Here is a 21,462-nt window from a genome sequence, read left to right on the forward strand (position 1 = left end):
CGTCCCTGGGTGGGATTGAACCACCAACCTTTTGGTTAATAGCCAAACACACTAACTGATTGCGCCACAGAGACACTTTGCAAAAGTCCATACTGACAAAGGCTAATAAGCATTCATCTAAAACGTTTCCTAGAAAAACTTTAAAAAGTCAATAATCTGGAGAGTTTTTGTAAGATGTTTCTTCCATCAACCAACGAAGAAACACATTGGTACTTTCCCATGATAAGTGAGTGCTTCAGGATCTCTTGCACTTACATGTGCAGCAGAGTACTGCAATGGAAGCATGCTGGGCCCATAACCCAGAGGTAGACAGATTGAAACTATCCTCTGCTATATGCATTTTTTTGTTTGTTAATTAAAGTAATCCAAAACTGGGATTGATATTTTGGCTCTTTTATTTTTACTTAAAGTACAATAACTTTTACCATTTTAATTTGTTTTAATAGTATATTGACAGTATAGTTTTCTTTCAAAAATCCACTTAATTTTCTTTACCCTGTTATTAAAATGGTAATTGACAAAAAAACTACATTGTCACCAGAAGAGCAATACAAAATGTACAAGTGATATATTAAAATCATCTTTCCAGCTTGAATTTCAATGATGCATTGGGGCAACAATTTTGTGAGAAACATCTTCACCCTTAAATAAAGATTTTCGTAATTCCTTACCTGTGTGCTAATTAGATATCACCTTGTTTTCACATTAAACAGACTTCCACATGAGAAAGCAGCAAGGATGCAGTGGCTTTAATGTTTCCTGGTGTCAACCTGTATTATTTCAGTAGACATTGAAATGAGGATGCATCTTGCTGCCTTTCCAATGAAGCAAGTTTAATTTAGTAATAGGTGAAAAACCATCCTTACAAAGGTGTTAATCAGAGACTTGGCTTTGTGGACACTTTTCAGAGAACAAATTTGTTAGCATAAAAATAAATTCCAGAAAATGAAGAGCTGTTTAATCACTCAATTGGATTTTTCTGCCAGCATATTTTTTTTCTCTGCAACCCACTGCTAAATTGTGCTTCCTAGCTGTTTTTTTATAAAATCACTGAATCAAATCTAACTCTGATTACATCAGAGAAGGCCAGGTACCCTACACAATAAGAGGGGGTTTGAAATTTTGACTTGTCTACTTAAATATCACCAAAATCTGATCACAAGGTCAATTACGTCCCTGGGTGGGATTGAACCACCAACCTTTTGGTTAATAGCCAAACACACTAACCGATTGCGCCACCGAGACACTTTGCAAAAAGTACATACTGACAAAGGCTAATAAGCATACATCTAGAACGTTTCCTAGAAAAATATTAAAAAATCAATAATCTGGAGAGTTTTTGTAAGATGTTTCTTCCATCAACCAATGAATAAACACATTGGTACTTTCCCATGATGAGTGAGTGCTTCAGGATCTCTTGCACTTACATGTGCAGCAGAGTACTGCAATGGAAGCATGCTGGACCCATAACCCAGAGGTAGGCAGATTGAAACTATCCTTTGCTATATGCATTTTTTTTTTGTTAATTTAAGTAATCAAAACTGGGATTGATATTTTTGCTCTTTTATTTTTACTTAAAGTACAATAACTTTTACCATTTTAATTTGTTTTAATAGTATATTGACAGTATAGTTTTCATTCAAAAATCCACTTAATTTTCTTTACCCTATTATTAAAATGGTAATTGACAAAAAAAACTACATTGTCACCAGAAGAGCAATACAAAATGTACAAGTCATCTTTCCAGCTTGAATTTCAATGATGCATTGGGGCAACAATTTTGTGAGAAACATCTTCACCCTTAAATAAAGATTTTCGTAATTTCTTACCTGTGTGCTAATTAGATATCACCTTGTTTTCACATTAAACAGACTTCCACATGAGAAAGCAGCAAGGATGCAGTGGCTTTAATGTTTCCTGGTGTCAACCTGTATTATTTCAGTAGACATTGAAATGAGGATGCATCTTGCTGCCTTTCCAATGAAGCAAGTTTAATTTAGTAATAGGTGAAAAACCATCCTTACAAAGGTGTTAATCAGAGACTTGGCTTTGTGGACACTTTTCAGAGAACAAATTTGTTAGCATAAAAATAAATTCCAGAAAATGAAGAGCTGTTTAATCACTCAATTGGATTTTTCTGCCAGCATATTTTTTTTCTCTGCAACCCACTGCTAAATTGTGCTTCCTAGCTGTTTTTTTATAAAATCACTGAATCAAATCTAACTCTGATTACATCAGAGAAGGCCAGGTACCCTACACAATAAGAGGGGGTTTGAAATTTTGACTTGTCTACTTAAATATCACCAAAATCTGATCACAAGGTCAATTACGTCCCTGGGTGGGATTGAACCACCAACCTTTTGGTTAATAGCCAAACACACTAACCGATTGCGCCACCGAGACACTTTGCAAACAGTACATACTGACAAAGGCTAATAAGCATACATCTAGAACGTTTCCTAGAAAAATATTAAAAAATCAATAATCTGGAGAGTTTTTGTAAGATGTTTCTTCCATCAACCAATGAATAAACACATTGGTACTTTCCCATGATGAGTGAGTGCTTCAGGATCTCTTGCACTTACATGTGCAGCAGAGTACTGCAATGGAAGCATGCTGGACCCATAACCCAGAGGTAGGCAGATTGAAACTATCCTTTGCTATATGCATTTTTTTTTGTTAATTTAAGTAATCAAAACTGGGATTGATATTTTTGCTCTTTTATTTTTACTTAAAGTACAATAACTTTTACCATTTTAATTTGTTTTAATAGTATATTGACAGTATAGTTTTCTTTCAAAAATCCACTTAATTTTCTTTACCCTATTATTAAAATGGTAATTGACAAAAAAAACTACATTGTCACCAGAAGAGCAATACAAAATGTACAAGTGATATATTAAAATCATCTTTCCAGCTTGAATTTCAATGATGCATTGGGGCAACAATTTTGTGAGAAACATCTTCACCCTTAAATAAAGATTTTCGTAATTTCTTACCTGTGTGCTAATTAGATATCACCTTGTTTTCACATTAAACAGACTTCCACATGAGAAAGCAGCAAGGATGCAGTGGCGTTAATGTTTCCTGGTGTCAACCTGTATTATTTCAGTAGACATTGAAATGAGGATGCATCTTGCTGCCTTTCCAATGAAGCAAGTTTAATTTAGTAATAGGTGAAAAACCATCCCTACAAAGGTGTTAATCAGAGACTTGGCTTTGTGGACACTTTTCAGAGAACAAATTTGTTAGCATAAAAATAAAGCCAGAAAATGAAGAGCTGTTTAATCACGCAATTTGATTTTTTTGCCAGCATATTTCTTTTTCTCTGCAACCCACTGCTAAATTGTGCTTCCTAGATGTTTTTATAAAATCACTGAATCAAATCTAACTCTGATTACATCAGAGAAGGCCAGGTACCCTACACCATAACAGGGGGATATGAAATTTGACTTGTCTACTTAAAGATCACCAAAATCTGATAACAAGGTCAATTAGGTCCCTGGGTGGGATTGAACCACCAACCTTTTGGTTAATAGCTGTACATACTAACTGATTGCGCCACAGAGACACTTTGCAAAAGTCCATACTGACAAAGGCTAATAAGCATTCATCTAAAACGTTTCCTAGAAAAACTTTAAAAAGTCAATAATCTGGAGAGTTTTTGTAAGATGTTTCTTCCATCAACCAACGAAGAAACACATTGGTACTTTCCCATGATGAGTGAGTGCTTCAGGATCTCTTGAACTTACATGTGCAGCAGAGTACTGCAATGGAAGCATGCTGGGCCCATAACCCAGAGGTAGGCAGATTGAAACTATCCTCTGCTATATGCATTTTTTTTTTTTGTTAATTAAAGTAATCCAAAACTGGGATTGATATTTTGTCTCTTTTATTTTTACTTAAAGTACAATAACTTTTACCATTTTAATTTGTTTTAATAGTATATTGACAGTATTGTTTTCTTTCAAAAATCCACTTCATTTTCTTTACCCTATTATTAAAATGGTAATTGACAAAAACAAACTACATTGTCACCAGAAGAGCAATACAAAATGTACAAGTGATATATTAAAATCATCTTTCCAGCTTGAATTTCAATGTTGCATTGGGTCAACAATTTTGTGAGAAACATCTTCACCCTTAAATAAAGATTTTCTTAATTCCTTACCTGTGTGCTAATTAGATATCACCTTGTTTTCACATTAAACAGACTTCCACATGAGAAAGCAGCAAGGATGCAGTGGCGTTAATGTTTCCTGGTGTCAACTTGTATTATTTCAGTAGACATTGAAATGAGGATGCATCTTGCTGCCTTTCCAATGAAGCAAGTTTAATTTAGTAATAGGTGAAAAACCATCCTTACAAAGGTGTTAATCAGAGACTTGGCTTTGTGGACACTTTTCAGAGAACAAATTTGTTAGCATAAAAATAAAGCCAGAAAATGAAGAGCTGTTTAATCACTCGATTGGATTTTTCTGCCAGCATATTTTTTTTCTCTGCAACCCACTGCTAAATTGTGCTTCCTAGCTGTTTTTTTATAAAATCACTGAATCAAATCTAACTCTGATTACATCAGAGAAGGCCATGTACCCTACACCATAAGATGAGGTTTGAAATTTTGACTTGTCTACTTAAATATCACCAAAATCTGATCACAAGGTTAATTATGTCCCTGGGTGGGATTGAACCACCAACCTTTTGGTTAATAGCCAAACACACTAACCGATTGCACCACAGAGACACTTTGCAAAAGTCCATACTGACAAAGGCTAATAAGCATTCATCTAAAACGTTTCCTAGAAAAACTTTAAAAAGTCAATAATCTGGAGAGTTTTTGTAAGATGTTTCTTCCATCAACCAACGAAGAAACACATTGGTACTTTCCCATGATGAGTGAGTGCTTCAGGATCTCTTGCACTTACATGTGCAGCAGAGTACTGCAATGGAAGTATGCTGGGCCCATAACCCAGAGGTAGGCAGATTGAAACTATCCTCTGCTATATGCATTTTTTTGTTTGTTAATTAAAGTAATCCAAAACTGGGATTGATATTTTGGCTCTTTTATTTTTACTTAAAGTACAATAACTTTTACCATTTTAATTTGTTTTAATAGTATATTGACAGTATAGTTTTCTATCAAAAATCCACTTAATTTTCTTTACCCTGTTATTAAAATGGTAATTGACAAAAAAACTACATTGTCACCAGAAGAGCAATACAAAATGTACAAGTGATATATTAAAATCATCTTTCCAGCTTGAATTTCAATGATGCATTGGGGCAACAATTTTGTGAGAAACATCTTCACCCTTAAATAAAGATTTTCTTAATTCCTTACCTGTGTGCTAATTAGATATCACCTTGTTTTCACATTAAACAGACTTCCACATGAGAAAGCAGCAAGGATGCAGTGGCGTTAATGTTTCCTGGTGTCAACTTGTATTATTTCAGTAGACATTGAAATGAGGATGCATCTTGCTGCCTTTCCAATGAAGCAAGTTTAATTTAGTAATAGGTGAAAAACCATCCATACAAAGGTGTTAATCAGAGACTTGGCTTTGTGGACACTTTTCAGAGAACAAATTTGTTAGCATAAAAATAAAGCCAGAAAATGAAGAGCTGTTTAATCACTCGATTGGATTTTTCTGCCAGCATATTTTTTTTCTCTGCAACCCACTGCTAAATTGTGCTTCCTAGCTGTTTTTTATAAAATCACTGAATCAAATCTAACTCTGATTACATCAGAGAAGGCCATGTACCCTACACCATAAGATGAGGTTTGAAATTTTGACTTGTCTACTTAAATATCACCAAAATCTGATCACAAGGTTAATTATGTCCCTGGGTGGGATTGAACCACCAACCTTTTGGTTAATAGCCAAACACACTAACCGATTGCACCACAGAGACACTTTGCAAAAGTCCATACTGACAAAGGCTAATAAGCATTCATCTAAAACGTTTCCTAGAAAAACTTTAAAAAGTCAATAATCTGGAGAGTTTTTGTAAGATGTTTCTTCCATCAACCAACGAAGAAACACATTGGTACTTTCCCATGATGAGTGAGTGCTTCAGGATCTCTTGCACTTACATGTGCAGCAGAGTACTGCAATGGAAGTATGCTGGGCCCATAACCCAGAGGTAGGCAGATTGAAACTATCCTCTGCTATATGCATTTTTTTGTTTGTTAATTAAAGTAATCCAAAACTGGGATTGATATTTTGGCTCTTTTATTTTTACTTAAAGTACAATAACTTTTACCATTTTAATTTGTTTTAATAGTATATTGACAGTATAGTTTTCTATCAAAAATCCACTTAATTTTCTTTACCCTGTTATTAAAATGGTAATTGACAAAAAAACTACATTGTCACCAGAAGAGCAATACAAAATGTACAAGTGATATATTAAAATCATCTTTCCAGCTTGAATTTCAATGATGCATTGGGGCAACAATTTTGTGAGAAACATCTTCACCCTTAAATAAAGATTTTCGTAATTCCTTACCTGTGTGCTAATTAGATACCACCTTGTTTTCACATTAAACAGACTTCCACATGAGAAAGCAGCAAGGATGCAGTGGCGTTAATGTTTCCTGGTGTCAACCTGTATTATTTCAGTAGACATTGAAATGAGGATACATCTTGCTGCCTTTCCAATGAAGCAAGTTTAATTTAGTAATAGGTGAAAAACCATCCCTACAAAGGTGTTAATCAGAGACTTGGCTTTGTGGACACTTTTCAGAGAACAAATTTGTTAGCATAAAAATAAAGCCAGAAAATAAAGAGCTGTTTAATCACTCAATTGGATTTTTCTGCCAGCATATTTTTTTTCTCTGCAACCCACTGCTAAATTGTGCTTCCTAGCTGTTTTTATAAAATCACTGAATCAAATCTAACTCTGATTACATCAGAGAAGGCCAGGTACCCTACACCATAACAGGGGGTTTGAAATTTTGACTTGTCTACTTAAAGATCACCAAAATCTGATAACAAGGTCAATTAGGTCCCTGGGTGGGATTGAACCACCAACCTTTTGGTTAATAGCCGTACATACTAACTGATTGCGCCACAGAGACACTTTGCGAAAGTCCATACTGACAAAGGCTAATAAGCATTCATCTAAAACGTTTCCTAGAAAAACTTTAAAAAGTCAATAATCTGGAGAGTTTTTGTAAGATGTTTCTTCCATCAACCAACGAAGAAACACATTGGTACTTTCCCATGATGAGTGAGTGCTTCAGGATCTCTTGAACTTACATGTGCAGCAGAGTACTGCAATGGAAGCATGCTGGGCCCATAACCCAGAGGTAGGCAGATTGAAACTATCCTCTGCTATATGCATTTTTTTTTTGTTAATTAAAGTAATCCAAAACTGGGATTGATATTTTGTCTCTTTTATTTTTACTTAAAGTACAATAACTTTTACCATTTTAATTTGTTTTAATAGTATATTGACAGTATTGTTTTCTTTCAAAAATCCACTTCATTTTCTTTACCCTATTATTAAAATGGTAATTGACAAAAACAAACTACATTGTCACCAGAAGAGCAATACAAAATGTACAAGTGATATATTAAAATCATCTTTCCAGCTTGAATTTCAATGTTGCATTGGGTCAACAATTTTGTGAGAAACATCTTCACCCTTAAATAAAGATTTTCTTAATTCCTTACCTGTGTGCTAATTAGATATCACCTTGTTTTCACATTAAACAGACTTCCACATGAGAAAGCAGCAAGGATGCAGTGGCGTTAATGTTTCCTGGTGTCAACTTGTATTATTTCAGTAGACATTGAAATGAGGATGCATCTTGCTGCCTTTCCAATGAAGCAAGTTTAATTTAGTAATAGGTGAAAAACCATCCTTACAAAGGTGTTAATCAGAGACTTGGCTTTGTGGACACTTTTCAGAGAACAAATTTGTTAGCATAAAAATAAAGCCAGAAAATGAAGAGCTGTTTAATCACTCGATTGGATTTTTCTGCCAGCATATTTTTTTTCTCTGCAACCCACTGCTAAATTGTGCTTCCTAGCTGTTTTTTATAAAATCACTGAATCAAATCTAACTCTGATTACATCAGAGAAGGCCAGGTACCCTACACAATAAGAGGGGGTTTGAAATTTTGACTTGTCTACTTAAATATCACCAAAATCTGATCACAAGGTCAATTACGTCCCTGGGTGGGATTGAACCACCAACCTTTTGGTTTATAGCCGAACACACTAACCGATTGCGCCACCGAGACACTTTGTAAACAGTACATACTGACAAAGGCTAATAAGCATACATCTAGAACGTTTCCTAGAAAAATATTAAAAAATCAATAATCTGGAGAGTTTTTGTAAGATGTTTCTTCCATCAACCAATGAATAAACACATTGGTACTTTCCCATGATGAGTGAGTGCTTCAGGATCTCTTGCACTTACATGTGCAGCAGAGTACTGCAATGGAAGCATGCTGGACCCATAACCCAGAGGTAGGCAGATTGAAACTATCCTTTGCTATATGCATTTTTTTTGTTAATTTAAGTAATCAAAACTGGGATTGATATTTTTGCTCTTTTATTTTTACTTAAAGTACAATAACTTTTACCATTTTAATTTGTTTTAATAGTATATTGACAGTATAGTTTTCTTTCAAAAATCCACTTAATTTTCTTTACCCTATTATTAAAATGGTAATTGACAAAAAAAACTACATTGTCACCAGAAGAGCAATACAAAATGTACAAGTGATATATTAAAATCATCTTTCCAGCTTGAATTTCAATGATGCATTGGGGCAACGATTTTGTGAGAAACATCTTCACCCTTAAATAAAGATTTTCTTAATTCCTTACCTGTGTGCTAATTAGATATCACCTTGTTTTCATATTAAACAGACTTTTACATGAGAAAGCAGCAAGGATGCAGTGGCGTTAATGTTTCCTGGTGTCAACCTGTATTATTTCAGTAGACATTGAAATGAGGATGCATCTTGCTGCCTTTCCAATGAAGCAAGTTTAATTTAGTAATAGGTGAAAAACCATCCTTACAAAGGTGTTAATCAGAGACTTGGCTTTGTGGACACTTTTCAGAGAACAAATTTGTTAGCATAAAAATAAAGCAAGAAAATAAAGAGCTGTTTAATCACTCAATTGGATTTTTCTGCCAGCATATTTTTTTTCTCTGCAACCCACTGCTAAATTGTGCTTCCTAGCTGTTTTTATAAAATCACTGAATCAAATCTAACTCTGATTACATCAGAGAAGGCCAAGTACCCTACACCATAACAGGGGGTTTGAAATTTTGACTTGTCTACTTAAAGATCACCAAAATCTGATAACAAGGTCAATTAGGTCCCTGGGTGGGATTAAACCACCAACCTTTTGGTTAAAAGCCATACATACTAACTGATTGCGCCACAGAGACACTTTGCAAATTTCCATACTGACAAAGGCTAATAAGCATTCATCTAAAACGTTTCCTAGAAAAACTTTAAAATGTCAATAATCTGGAGAGTTTTTGTAAGATGTTTCTTCCATCAACCAACGAAGAAACACATTGGTACTTTCCCATGATGAGTGAGTGCTTCAGGATCTCTTGCACTTACATGTGCAGCAGAGTACTGCAATGGAAGCATGCTGGGCCCATAACCCAGAGGTAGGCAGATTGAAACTATCCTCTGCTATATGCATTTTTTTTTGTTAATTAAAGTAATCCAAAACTGGGATTGATATTTTGTCTCTTTTATTTTTACTTAAAGTACAATAACTTTTACCATTTTAATTTGTTTTAATAGTATATTGACAGTATTGTTTTCTTTCAAAAATCCACTTCATTTTCTTTACCCTATTATTAAAATGGTAATTGACAAAAACAAACTACATTGTCACCAGAAGAGCAATACAAAATGTACAAGTGATATATTAAAATCATCTTTCCAGCTTGAATTTCAATGATGCATTGGGTCAACAATTTTGTGAGAAACATCTTCACCCTTAAATAAAGATTTTCTTAATTCCTTACCTGTGTGCTAATTAGATATCACCTTGTTTTCACATTAAACAGACTTCCACATGAGAAAGCAGCAAGGATGCAGTGGCGTTAATGTTTCCTGGTGTCAACTTGTATTATTTCAGTAGACATTGAAATGAGGATGCATCTTGCTGCCTTTCCAATGAAGCAAGTTTAATTTAGTAATAGGTGAAAAACCATCCTTACAAAGGTGTTAATCAGAGACTTGGCTTTGTGGACACTTTTCAGAGAACAAATTTGTTAGCATAAAAATAAAGCCAGAAAATGAAGAGCTGTTTAATCACTCGATTGGATTTTTCTGCCAGCATATTTTTTTTCTCTGCAACCCACTGCTAAATTGTGCTTCCTAGCTGTTTTTTATAAAATCACTGAATCAAATCTAACTCTGATTACATCAGAGAAGGCCATGTACCCTACACCATAAGAGGAGGTTTGAAATTTTGACTTGTCTACTTAAATATCACCAAAATCTGATCACAAGGTTAATTACGTCCCTGGGTGGGATTGAACCACCAACCTTTTGGTTAACAGCCAAACACACTAACCGATTGCGCCACAGAGACACTTTGCAAAAAGTACATACTGACAAAGGCTAATAAGCATACATCTAGAACGTTTCCTAGAAAAACATTAAAAAATCAATAATCTGGAGAGTTTTTGTAAGATGTTTCTTCCATCAACCAACGAATAAACACATTGGTACTTTCCCATGATGAGTGAGTGCTTCAGGATCTCTTGCACTTACATGGGCAGCAGAGTACTGCAATGGAAGCATGCTGGACCCATAACCCAGAGGTAGGCAGATTGAAACTATCCTTTGCTATATGCATTTTTTTTGTTAATTTAAGTAATCAAAACTGGGATTGATATTTTTGCTCTTTTATTTTTACTTAAAGTACAATAACTTTTACCATTTTAATTTGTTTTAATAGTATATTGACAGTATAGTTTTCTTTCAAAAATCCACTTAATTTTCTTTACCCTGTTATTAAAATGGTAATTGACAAAAAAACTACATTGTCACCAGAAGAGCAATACAAAATGTACAAGTGATATATTAAAATCATCTTTCCAGCTTGAATTTCAATGATGCATTGGGGCAACAATTTTGTGAGAAACATCTTCACCCTTAAATAAAGATTTTCGTAATTCCTTACCTGTGTGCTAATTAGATATCACCTTGTTTTCACATTAAACAGACTTCCATGTGAGAAAGCAGCAAAGATGCAGTGGCGTTAATGTTTCCTGGTGTCAACCTGTATTATTTCAGTAGACATTGAAATGAGGATGCATCTTGCTGCCTTTCCAATGAAGCAAGTTTAATTTAGTAATAGGTGAAAAACCATCCTTACAAAGGTGTTAATCAGAGACTTGGCTTTGTGGACACTTTTCAGAGAACAAATTTGTTAGCATAAAAATAAATTCCAGAAAATGAAGAGCTGTTTAATCACTCAATTGGATTTTTCTGCCAGCATATTTTTTTTCTCTGCAACCCACTGCTAAATTGTGCTTCCTAGCTGTTTTTTATAAAATCACTGAATCAAATCTAACTCTGATTACATCAGAGAAGGCCAGGTACCCTACACAATAAGAGGGGGTTTGAAATTTTGACTTGTCTACTTAAATATCACCAAAATCTGATCACAAGGTCAATTACGTCCCTGGGTGGGATTGAACCACCGACCTTTTGGTTAATAGCCGAACACACTAACCGATTGCGCCACCAAGACACTTTGCAAACAGTACATACTAACAAAGGCTAATAAGCATACATCTAGAACGTTTCCTAGAAAAATATTAAAAAATCAATAATCTGGAGAGTTTTTGTAAGATGTTTCTTCCATCAACCAATGAATAAACACATTGGTACTTTCCCATGATGAGGGAGTGCTTCAGGATCTCTTGCACTTACATGTGCAGCAGAGTACTGCAATGGAAGCATGCTGGACCCATAACCCAGAGGTAGGCAGATTGAAACTATCCTTTGCTATATGCATTTTTTTTTGTTAATTTAAGTAATCAAAACTGGGATTGATATTTTTGCTCTTTTATTTTTACTTAAAGTACAATAACTTTTACCATTTTAATTTGTTTTAATAGTATATTGACAGTATAGTTTTCTTTCAAAAATCCACTTAATTTTCTTTACCCTATTATTAAAATGGTAATTGACAAAAAAAACTACATTGTCACCAGAAGAGCAATACAAAATGTACAAGTGATATATTAAAATCATCTTTCCAGCTTGAATTTCAATGATGCATTGGGGCAACAATTTTGTGAGAAACATATTCACCCTTAAATAAAGATTTTCGTAATTTCTTACCTGTGTGCTAATTAGATATCACCTTGTTTTCACATTAAACAGACTTCCACATGAGAAAGCAGCAAGGATGCAGTGGCGTTAATGTTTCCTGGTGTCAACCTGTATTATTTCAGTAGACATTGAAATGAGGATGCATCTTGCTGCCTTTCCAATGAAGCAAGTTTAATTTAGTAATAGGTGAAAAACCATCCCTACAAAGGTGTTAATCAGAGACTTGGCTTTGTGGACACTTTTCAGAGAACAAATTTGTTAGCATAAAAATAAAGCCAGAAAATGAAGAGCTGTTTAATCACGCAATTAGATTTTTTTGCCAGCATATTTCTTTTTCTCTGCAACCCACTGCTAAATTGTGCTTCCTAGATGTTTTTATAAAATCACTGAATCAAATCTAACTCTGATTACATCAGAGAAGGCCAGGTACCCTACACCATAACAGGGGGTATGAAATTTGACTTGTCTACTTAAAGATCACCAAAATCTGATAACAAGGTCAATTAGGTCCCTGGGTGGGATTGAACCACCAACCTTTTGGTTAATAGCCGTACATACTAACTGATTGCGCCACAGAGACACTTTGCAAAAGTTCATACTGACAAAGGCTAATAAGCATTCATCTAAAACGTTTCCTAGAAAAACTTTAAAAAGTCAATAATCTGGAGAGTTTTTGTAAGATGTTTCTTCCATCAACCAACGAAGAAACACATTGGTACTTTCCCATGATGAGTGAGTGCTTCAGGATCTCTTGCACTTACATGTGCAGCAGAGTACTGCAATGGAAGCATGCTGGGCCCATAACCCAGAGGTAGGCAGATTGAAACTATCCTCTGCTATATGCATTTTTTTTTGTTAATTAAAGTAATCCAAAACTGGGATTGATATTTTGGCTCTTTTATTTTTACTTAAAGTACAATAACTTTTACCATTTTAATTTGTTTTAATAGTATATTGACAGTATTGTTTTCTTTCAAAAATCCACTTCATTTTCTTTACCCTATTATTAAAATGGTAATTGACAAAAACAAACTACATTGTCACCAGAAGAGCAATACAAAATGTACAAGTGATATATTAAAATCATCTTTCCAGCTTGAATTTCAATGATGCATTGGGGCAACGATTTTGTGAGAAACATCTTCACCCTTAAATAAAGATTTTCTTAATTCCTTACCTGTGTGCTAATTAGATATCACCTTGTTTTCATATTAAACAGACTTTTACATGAGAAAGCAGCAAGGATGCAGTGGCGTTAATGTTTCCTGGTGTCAACCTGTATTATTTCAGTAGACATTGAAATGAGGATGCATCTTGCTGCCTTTCCAATGAAGCAAGTTTAATTTAGTAATAGGTGAAAAACCATCCTTACAAAGGTGTTAATCAGAGACTTGGCTTTGTGGACACTTTTCAGAGAACAAATTTGTTAGCATAAAAATAAAGCCAGAAAATAAAGAGCTGTTTAATCACTCAATTGGATTTTTCTGCCAGCATATTTTTTTTCTCTGCAACCCACTGCTAAATTGTGCTTCCTAGCTGTTTTTATAAAATCACTGAATCAAATCTAACTCTGATTACATCAGAGAAGGCCAAGTACCCTACACCTTAACAGGGGGTTTGAAATTTTGACTTGTCTACTTAAAGATCACCAAAATCTGATAACAAGGTCAATTAGGTCCCTAGGTGGGATTAAACCACCAACCTTTTGGTTAAAAGCCGTACATACTAACTGATTGCGCCACAGAGACACTTTGCAAATTTCCATACTGACAAAGGCTAATAAGCATTCATCTAAAACGTTTCCTAGCAAAACTTTAAAAAGTCAATAATCTGGAGAGTTTTTGTAAGATGTTTCTTCCATCAACCAACGAAGAAACACATTGGTACTTTCCCATGATGAGTGAGTGCTTCAGGATCTCTTGAACTTACATGTGCAGCAGAGTACTGCAATGGAAGCATGCTGGGCCCATAACCCAGAGGTAGGCAGATTGAAACTATCCTCTGCTATATGCATTTTTTTTTTGTTAATTAAAGTAATCCAAAACTGGGATTGATATTTTGTCTCTTTTATTTTTACTTAAAGTACAATAACTTTTACCATTTTAATTTGTTTTAATAGTATATTGACAGTATTGTTTTCTTTCAAAAATCCACTTCATTTTCTTTACCCTATTATTAAAATGGTAATTGACAAAAACAAACTACATTGTCACCAGAAGAGCAATACAAAATGTACAAGTGATATATTAAAATCATCTTTCCAGCTTGAATTTCAATGATGCATTGGGTCAACAATTTTGTGAGAAACATCTTCACCCTTAAATAAAGATTTTCTTAATTCCTTACCTGTGTGCTAATTAGATATCACCTTGTTTTCACATTAAACAGACTTCCACATGAGAAAGCAGCAAGGATGCAGTGGCGTTAATGTTTCCTGGTGTCAACTTGTATTATTTCAGTAGACATTGAAATGAGGATGCATCTTGCTGCCTTTCCAATGAAGCAAGTTTAATTTAGTAATAGGTGAAAAACCATCCTTACAAAGGTGTTAATCAGAGACTTGGCTTTGTGGACACTTTTCAGAGAACAAATTTGTTAGCATAAAAATAAAGCCAGAAAATGAAGAGCTGTTTAATCACTCGATTGGATTTTTCTGCCAGCATATTTTTTTTCTCTGCAACCCACTGCTAAATTGTGCTTCCTAGCTGTTTTTTATAAAATCACTGAATCAAATCTAACTCTGATTACATCAGAGAAGGCCATGTACCCTACACCATAAGAGGAGGTTTGAAATTTTGACTTGTCTACTTAAATATCACCAAAATCTGATCACAAGGTTAATTACGTCCCTGGGTGGGATTGAACCACCAACCTTTTGGTTAATAGCCGAACACACTAACCGATTGCGCCACAGAGACACTTTGCAAACAGTACATACTGACAAAGGCTAATAAGCATACATCTAGAACGTTTCCTAGAAAAACATTAAAAAATCAATAATCTGGAGAGTTTTTGTAAGATGTTTCTTCCATCAACCAATGAATAAACACATTGGTACTTTCCCATGATGAGGGAGTGCTTCGGGATCTCTTGCACTTACATGTGCAGCAGAGTACTGCAATGGAAGCATGCTGGACCCATAACCCAGAGGTAGGCAGATTGAAACTATCCTTTGTTATATGCATTTTTTTTTGTTAATTTAAGTAATCAAAACTGGGATTGATATTTTTGCTCTTTTATTTTTACTTAAAGTACAATAACTTTTACCATTTTAATTTGTTTTAATAGTATATTGACAGTATAGTTTTCTTTCAAAAATCCGCTTAATTTTCTTTACCCTATTATTAAAATGGTAATTGACAAAAAAAACTACATTGTCACCAGAAGAGCAATACAAAATGTACAAGTGATATATTAAAATCATCTTTCCAGCTTGAATTTCAAAGATGCATTGGGGCAACAATTTTGTGAGAAACATCTTCACCCTTAAATAAAGATTTTCGGAATTTCTTACCTGTGTGCTAATTAGATATCACCTTGTTTTCACATTAAACAGACTTCCACATGAGAAAGCAGCAAGGATGCAGTGGCGTTAATGTTTCCTGGTGTCAACTTGTATTATTTCAGTAGACATTGAAATGAGGATGCATCTTGCTGCCTTTCCAATGAAGCAAGTTTAATTTAGTAATAGGTGAAAAACCATCCCTACAAAGGTGTTAATCAGAGACTTGGCTTTGTGGACACTTTTCAGAGAACAAATTTGTTAGCATAAAAATAAAGCCAGAAAATGAAGAGCTGTTTAATCACGCAATTTGATTTTTTTGCCAGCATATTTCTTTTTCTCTGCAACCCACTGCTAAATTGTGCTTCCTAGATGTTTTTATAAAATCACTGAATCAAATCTAACTCTGATTACATCAGAGAAGGCCAGGTACCCTACACCATAACAGGGGGTATGAAATTTGACTTGTCTACTTAAATATCACCAAAATCTGATAACAAGGTCAATTGGTGGGATTGAACCACCAACCTTTTGGTTAATAGCCGTACATACTAACTGATTGCGCCACAGAGACACTTTGCAAAAGTTCATACTGACAAAGGCTAATAAGCATTCATCTAAAACGTTTCCTAGAAAAACTTTAAAATGTCAATTATCTGGAGAGTTTTTGTAAGATGTTTCTTCCATCAACCAACGAAGAAACACATTGGTACTTTCCCATGATGAGTGAGTGCTTCAGGATCTCTTGCACTTACATGTGCAGCAGAGTACTGCAATGGAAGCATGCTGGGCCCATAACCCAGAGGTAGGCAGATTGAAACTATCCTCTGCTATATGCATTTTTTTTTGTTAATTAAAGTAATCCAAAACTCGGATTGATATTTTGTCTCTTTTATTTTTACTTAAAGTACAATAACTTTTACCATTTTAATTTGTTTTAATAGTATATTGACAGTATTGTTTTCTTTCAAAAATCCACTTCATTTTCTTTACCCTATTATTAAAATGGTAATTGACAAAAACAAACTACATTGTCACCAGAAGAGCAATACAAAATGTACAAGTGATATATTAAAATCATCTTTCCAGCTTGAATTTCAATGATGCATTGGGTCAACAATTTTGTGAGAAACATCTTCACCCTTAAATAAAGATTTTCTTAATTCCTTACCTGTGTGCTAATTAGATATCACCTTGTTTTCACATTAAACAGACTTCCACATGAGAAAGCAGCAAGGATGCAGTGGCGTTAATGTTTCCTGGTGTCAACTTGTATTATTTCAGTAGACATTGAAATGAGGATGCATCTTGCTGCCTTTCCAATGAAGCAAGTTTAATTTAGTAATAGGTGAAAAACCATCCTTACAAAGGTGTTAATCAGAGACTTGGCTTTGTGGACACTTTTCAGAGAACAAATTTGTTAGCATAAAAATAAAGCCAGAAAATGAAGAGCTGTTTAATCACTCGATTGGATTTTTCTGCCAGCAAATTTTTTTTCTCTGCAACCCACTGCTAAATTGTGCTTCCTAGCTGTTTTTTATAAAATCACTGAATCAAATCTAACTCTGATTACATCAGAGAAGGCCATGTACCCTACACCATAAGAGGAGGTTTGAAATTTTGACTTGTCTACTTAAATATCACCAAAATCTGATCACAAGGTTAATTACATCCCTGGGTGGGATTGAACCACCAACCTTTTGGTTAACAGCCAAACACACTAACCGATTGCGCCACAGAGACACTTTGCAAAAAGTACATACTGACAAAGGCTAATAAGCATACATCTAGAACGTTTCCTAGAAAAACATTAAAAAATCAATAATCTGGAGAGTTTTTGTAAGATGTTTCTTCCATCAACCAATGAATAAACACATTGGTACTTTCCCATGATGAGTGAGTGCTTCAGGATCTCTTGCACTTACATGGGCAGCAGAGTACTGCAATGGAAGCATGCTGGACCCATAACCCAGAGGTAGGCAGATTGAAACTATCCTTTGCTATATGCATTTTTTTTGTTAATTTAAGTAATCAAAACTGGGATTGATATTTTTGCTCTTTTATTTTTACTTAAAGTACAATAACTTTTACCATTTTAATTTGTTTTAATAGTATATTGACAGTATAGTTTTCTTTCAAAAATCCACTTAATTTTCTTTACCCTGTTATTAAAATGGTAATTGACAAAAAAACTACATTGTCACCAGAAGAGCAATACAAAATGTACAAGTGATATATTAAAATCATCTTTCCAGCTTGAATTTCAATGATGCATTGGGGCAACAATTTTGTGAGAAACATCTTCACCCTTAAATAAAGATTTTCGTAATTCCTTACCTGTGTGCTAATTAGATATCACCTTGTTTTCACATTAAACAGACTTCCATGTGAGAAAGCAGCAAAGATGCAGTGGCGTTAATGTTTCCTGGTGTCAACCTGTATTATTTCAGTAGACATTGAAATGAGGATGCATCTTGCTGCCTTTCCAATGAAGCAAGTTTAATTTAGTAATAGGTGAAAAACCATCCTTACAAAGGTGTTAATCAGAGACTTGGCTTTGTGGACACTTTTCAGAGAACAAATTTGTTAGCATAAAAATAAATTCCAGAAAATGAAGAGCTGTTTAATCACTCAATTGGATTTTTCTGCCAGCATATTTTTTTTCTCTGCAACCCACTGCTAAATTGTGCTTCCTAGCTGTTTTTTATAAAATCACTGAATCAAATCTAACTCTGATTACATCAGAGAAGGCCAGGTACCCTACACAATAAGAGGGGGTTTGAAATTTTGACTTGTCTACTTAAATATCACCAAAATCTGATCACAAGGTCAATTACGTCCCTGGGTGGGATTGAACCACCAACCTTTTGGTTAATAGCCGAACACACTAACCGATTGCGCCACCGAGACACTTTGCAAACAGTCCATACTGACAAAGGCTAATAAGCATACATCTAGAACGTTTCCTAGAAAAATATTAAAAAATCAATAATCTGGAGAGTTTTTGTAAGATGTTTCTTCCATCAACCAATGAATAAACACATTGGTACTTTCCCATGATGAGGGAGTGCTTCAGGATCTCTTGCACTTACATGTGCAGCAGAGTACTGCAATGGAAGCATGCTGGACCCATAACCCAGAGGTAGGCAGATTGAAACTATCCTTTGCTATATGCATTTTTTTGGGTTAATTTAAGTAATCAAAACTGGGATTGATATTTTTGCTCTTTTATTTTTACTTAAAGTACAATAACTTTTACCATTTTAATTTGTTTTAATAGTATATTGACAGTATAGTTTTCTTTCAAAAATCCACTTAATTTTCTTTACCCTATTATTAAAATGGTAATTGACAAAAAAAACTACATTGTCACCAGAAGAGCAATACAAAATGTACAAGTGATATATTAAAATCATCTTTCCAGCTTGAATTTCAATGATGCATTGGGGCAACAATTTTGTGAGAAACATCTTCACCCTTAAATAAAGATTTTCGTAATTTCTTACCTGTGTGCTAATTAGATATCACCTTGTTTTCACATTAAACAGACTTCCACATGAGAAAGCAGCAAGGATGCAGTGGCGTTAATGTTTCCTGGTGTCAACCTGTATTATTTCAGTAGACATTGAAATGAGGATGCATCTTGCTGCCTTTCCAATGAAGCAAGTTTAATTTAGTAATAGGTGAAAAACCATCCCTACAAAGGTGTTAATCAGAGACTTGGCTTTGTGGACACTTTTCAGAGAACAAATTTGTTAGCATAAAAATAAAGCCAGAAAATGAAGAGCTGTTTAATCACGCAATTTGATTTTTTTGCCAGCATATTTCTTTTTCTCTGCAACCCACTGCTAAATTGTGCTTCCTAGATGTTTTTATAAAATCACTGAATCAAATCTAACTCTGATTACATCAGAGAAGGCCAGGTACCCTACACCATAACAGGGGGTATGAAATTTGACTTGTCTACTTAAAGATCACCAAAATCTGATAACAAGGTCAATTAGGTCCCTGGGTGGGATTGAACCAACAACCTTTTGGTTAATAGCCGTACATACTAACTGATTGCGCCACAGAGACACTTTGCAAAAGTTCATACTGACAAAGGCTAATAAGCATTCATCTAAAACGTTTCCTAGAAAAACTTTAAAAAGTCAATAATCTGGAGAGTTTTTGTAAGATGTTTCTTCCATCAACCAACGAAGAAACACATTGGTACTTTCCCATGATGAGTGAGTGCTTCAGGATCTCTTGCACTTACATGTGCAGCAGAGTACTGCAATGGAAGCATGCTGGGCCCATAACCCAGAGGTAGGCAGATTGAAACTATCCTCTGCTATATGCATTTTTTTTTGTTAATTAAAGTAATCCAAAACTGGGATTGATATTTTGTCTCTTTTATTTTTACTTAAAGTACAATAACTTTTACCATTTTAATTTGTTTTAATAGTATATTGACAGTATTGTTTTCTTTCAAAAATCCACTTCATTTTCTTTACCCTATTATTAAAATGGTAATTGACAAAAACAAACTACATTGTCACCAGAAGAGCAATACAAAATGTACAAGTGATATATTAAAATCATCTTTCCAGCTTGAATTTCAATGATGCATTGGGTCAACAATTTTGTGAGAAACATCTTCACCCTTAAATAAAGATTTTCTTAATTCCTTACCTGTGTGCTAATTAGATATCACCTTGTTTTCACATTAAACAGACTTCCACATGAGAAAGCAGCAAGGATGCAGTGGCGTTAATGTTTCCTGGTGTCAACTTGTATTATTTCAGTAGACATTGAAATGAGGATGCATCTTGCTGCCTTTCCAATGAAGCAAGTTTAATTTAGTAATAGGTGAAAAACCATCCTTACAAAGGTGTTAATCAGAGACTTGGCTTTGTGGACACTTTTCAGAGAACAAATTTGTTAGCATAAAAATAAAGCCAGAAAATGAAGAGCTGTTTAATCACTCGATTGGATTTTTCTGCCAGCATATTTTTTTTCTCTGCAACCCACTGCTAAATTGTGCTTCCTAGCTGTTTTTTATAAAATCACTGAATCAAATCTAACTCTGATTACATCAGAGAAGGCCATGTACCCTACACCATAAGAGGAGGTTTGAAATTTTGACTTGTCTACTTAAATATCACCAAAATCTGATCACAAGGTTAATTACGTCCCTGGGTGGGATTGAACCACCAACCTTTTGGTTAACAGCCAAACACACTAACCGATTGCGCCACAGAGACACTTTGCAAAAAGTACATACTGACAAAGGCTAATAAGCATACATCTAGAACGTTTCCTAGAAAAACATTAAAAAATCAATAATCTGGAGAGTTTTTGTAAGATGTTTCTTCCATCAACCAACGAATAAACACATTGGTACTTTCCCATGATGAGTGAGTGCTTCAGGATCTCTTGCACTTACATGGGCAGCAGAGTACTGCAATGGAAGCATGCTGGACCCATAACCCAGAGGTAGGCAGATTGAAACTATCCTTTGCTATATGCATTTTTTTTGTTAATTTAAGTAATCAAAACTGGGATTGATATTTTTGCTCTTTTATTTTTACTTAAAGTACAATAACTTTTACCATTTTAATTTGTTTTAATAGTATAT

At 34.5% G+C, this 21,462-nt stretch overlaps 5 non-coding genes across 5 annotated transcripts; all 5 read right to left on the reverse strand.

Annotated features, from left to right (window-relative positions):
* Positions 1–4,670: 4,670 nt before the first annotated feature.
* On the reverse strand, positions 4,671–4,744 carry TRNAN-AUU (transfer RNA asparagine (anticodon AUU)). The gene has a single exon. It is a non-coding gene; the product is annotated as a tRNA-Asn (tRNA).
* Positions 4,745–5,839: 1,095 nt separating this feature from the next.
* TRNAN-AUU (transfer RNA asparagine (anticodon AUU)) lies at positions 5,840–5,913 on the reverse strand. The gene has a single exon. It is a non-coding gene; the product is annotated as a tRNA-Asn (tRNA).
* A 2,264-nt stretch (positions 5,914–8,177) lies between these two features.
* TRNAY-AUA (transfer RNA tyrosine (anticodon AUA)) lies at positions 8,178–8,251 on the reverse strand. The gene has a single exon. It is a non-coding gene; the product is annotated as a tRNA-Tyr (tRNA).
* A 2,261-nt stretch (positions 8,252–10,512) lies between these two features.
* On the reverse strand, positions 10,513–10,586 carry TRNAN-GUU (transfer RNA asparagine (anticodon GUU)). The gene has a single exon. It is a non-coding gene; the product is annotated as a tRNA-Asn (tRNA).
* Positions 10,587–21,014: 10,428 nt separating this feature from the next.
* TRNAN-GUU (transfer RNA asparagine (anticodon GUU)) lies at positions 21,015–21,088 on the reverse strand. Its single transcript has one exon. It is a non-coding gene; the product is annotated as a tRNA-Asn (tRNA).
* Positions 21,089–21,462: the final 374 nt, after the last annotated feature.

This window comes from Pseudophryne corroboree, unplaced genomic scaffold (assembly GCF_028390025.1).
Source record: "Pseudophryne corroboree isolate aPseCor3 unplaced genomic scaffold, aPseCor3.hap2 scaffold_623, whole genome shotgun sequence".
NCBI lineage: Eukaryota > Metazoa > Chordata > Amphibia > Anura > Myobatrachidae > Pseudophryne > Pseudophryne corroboree.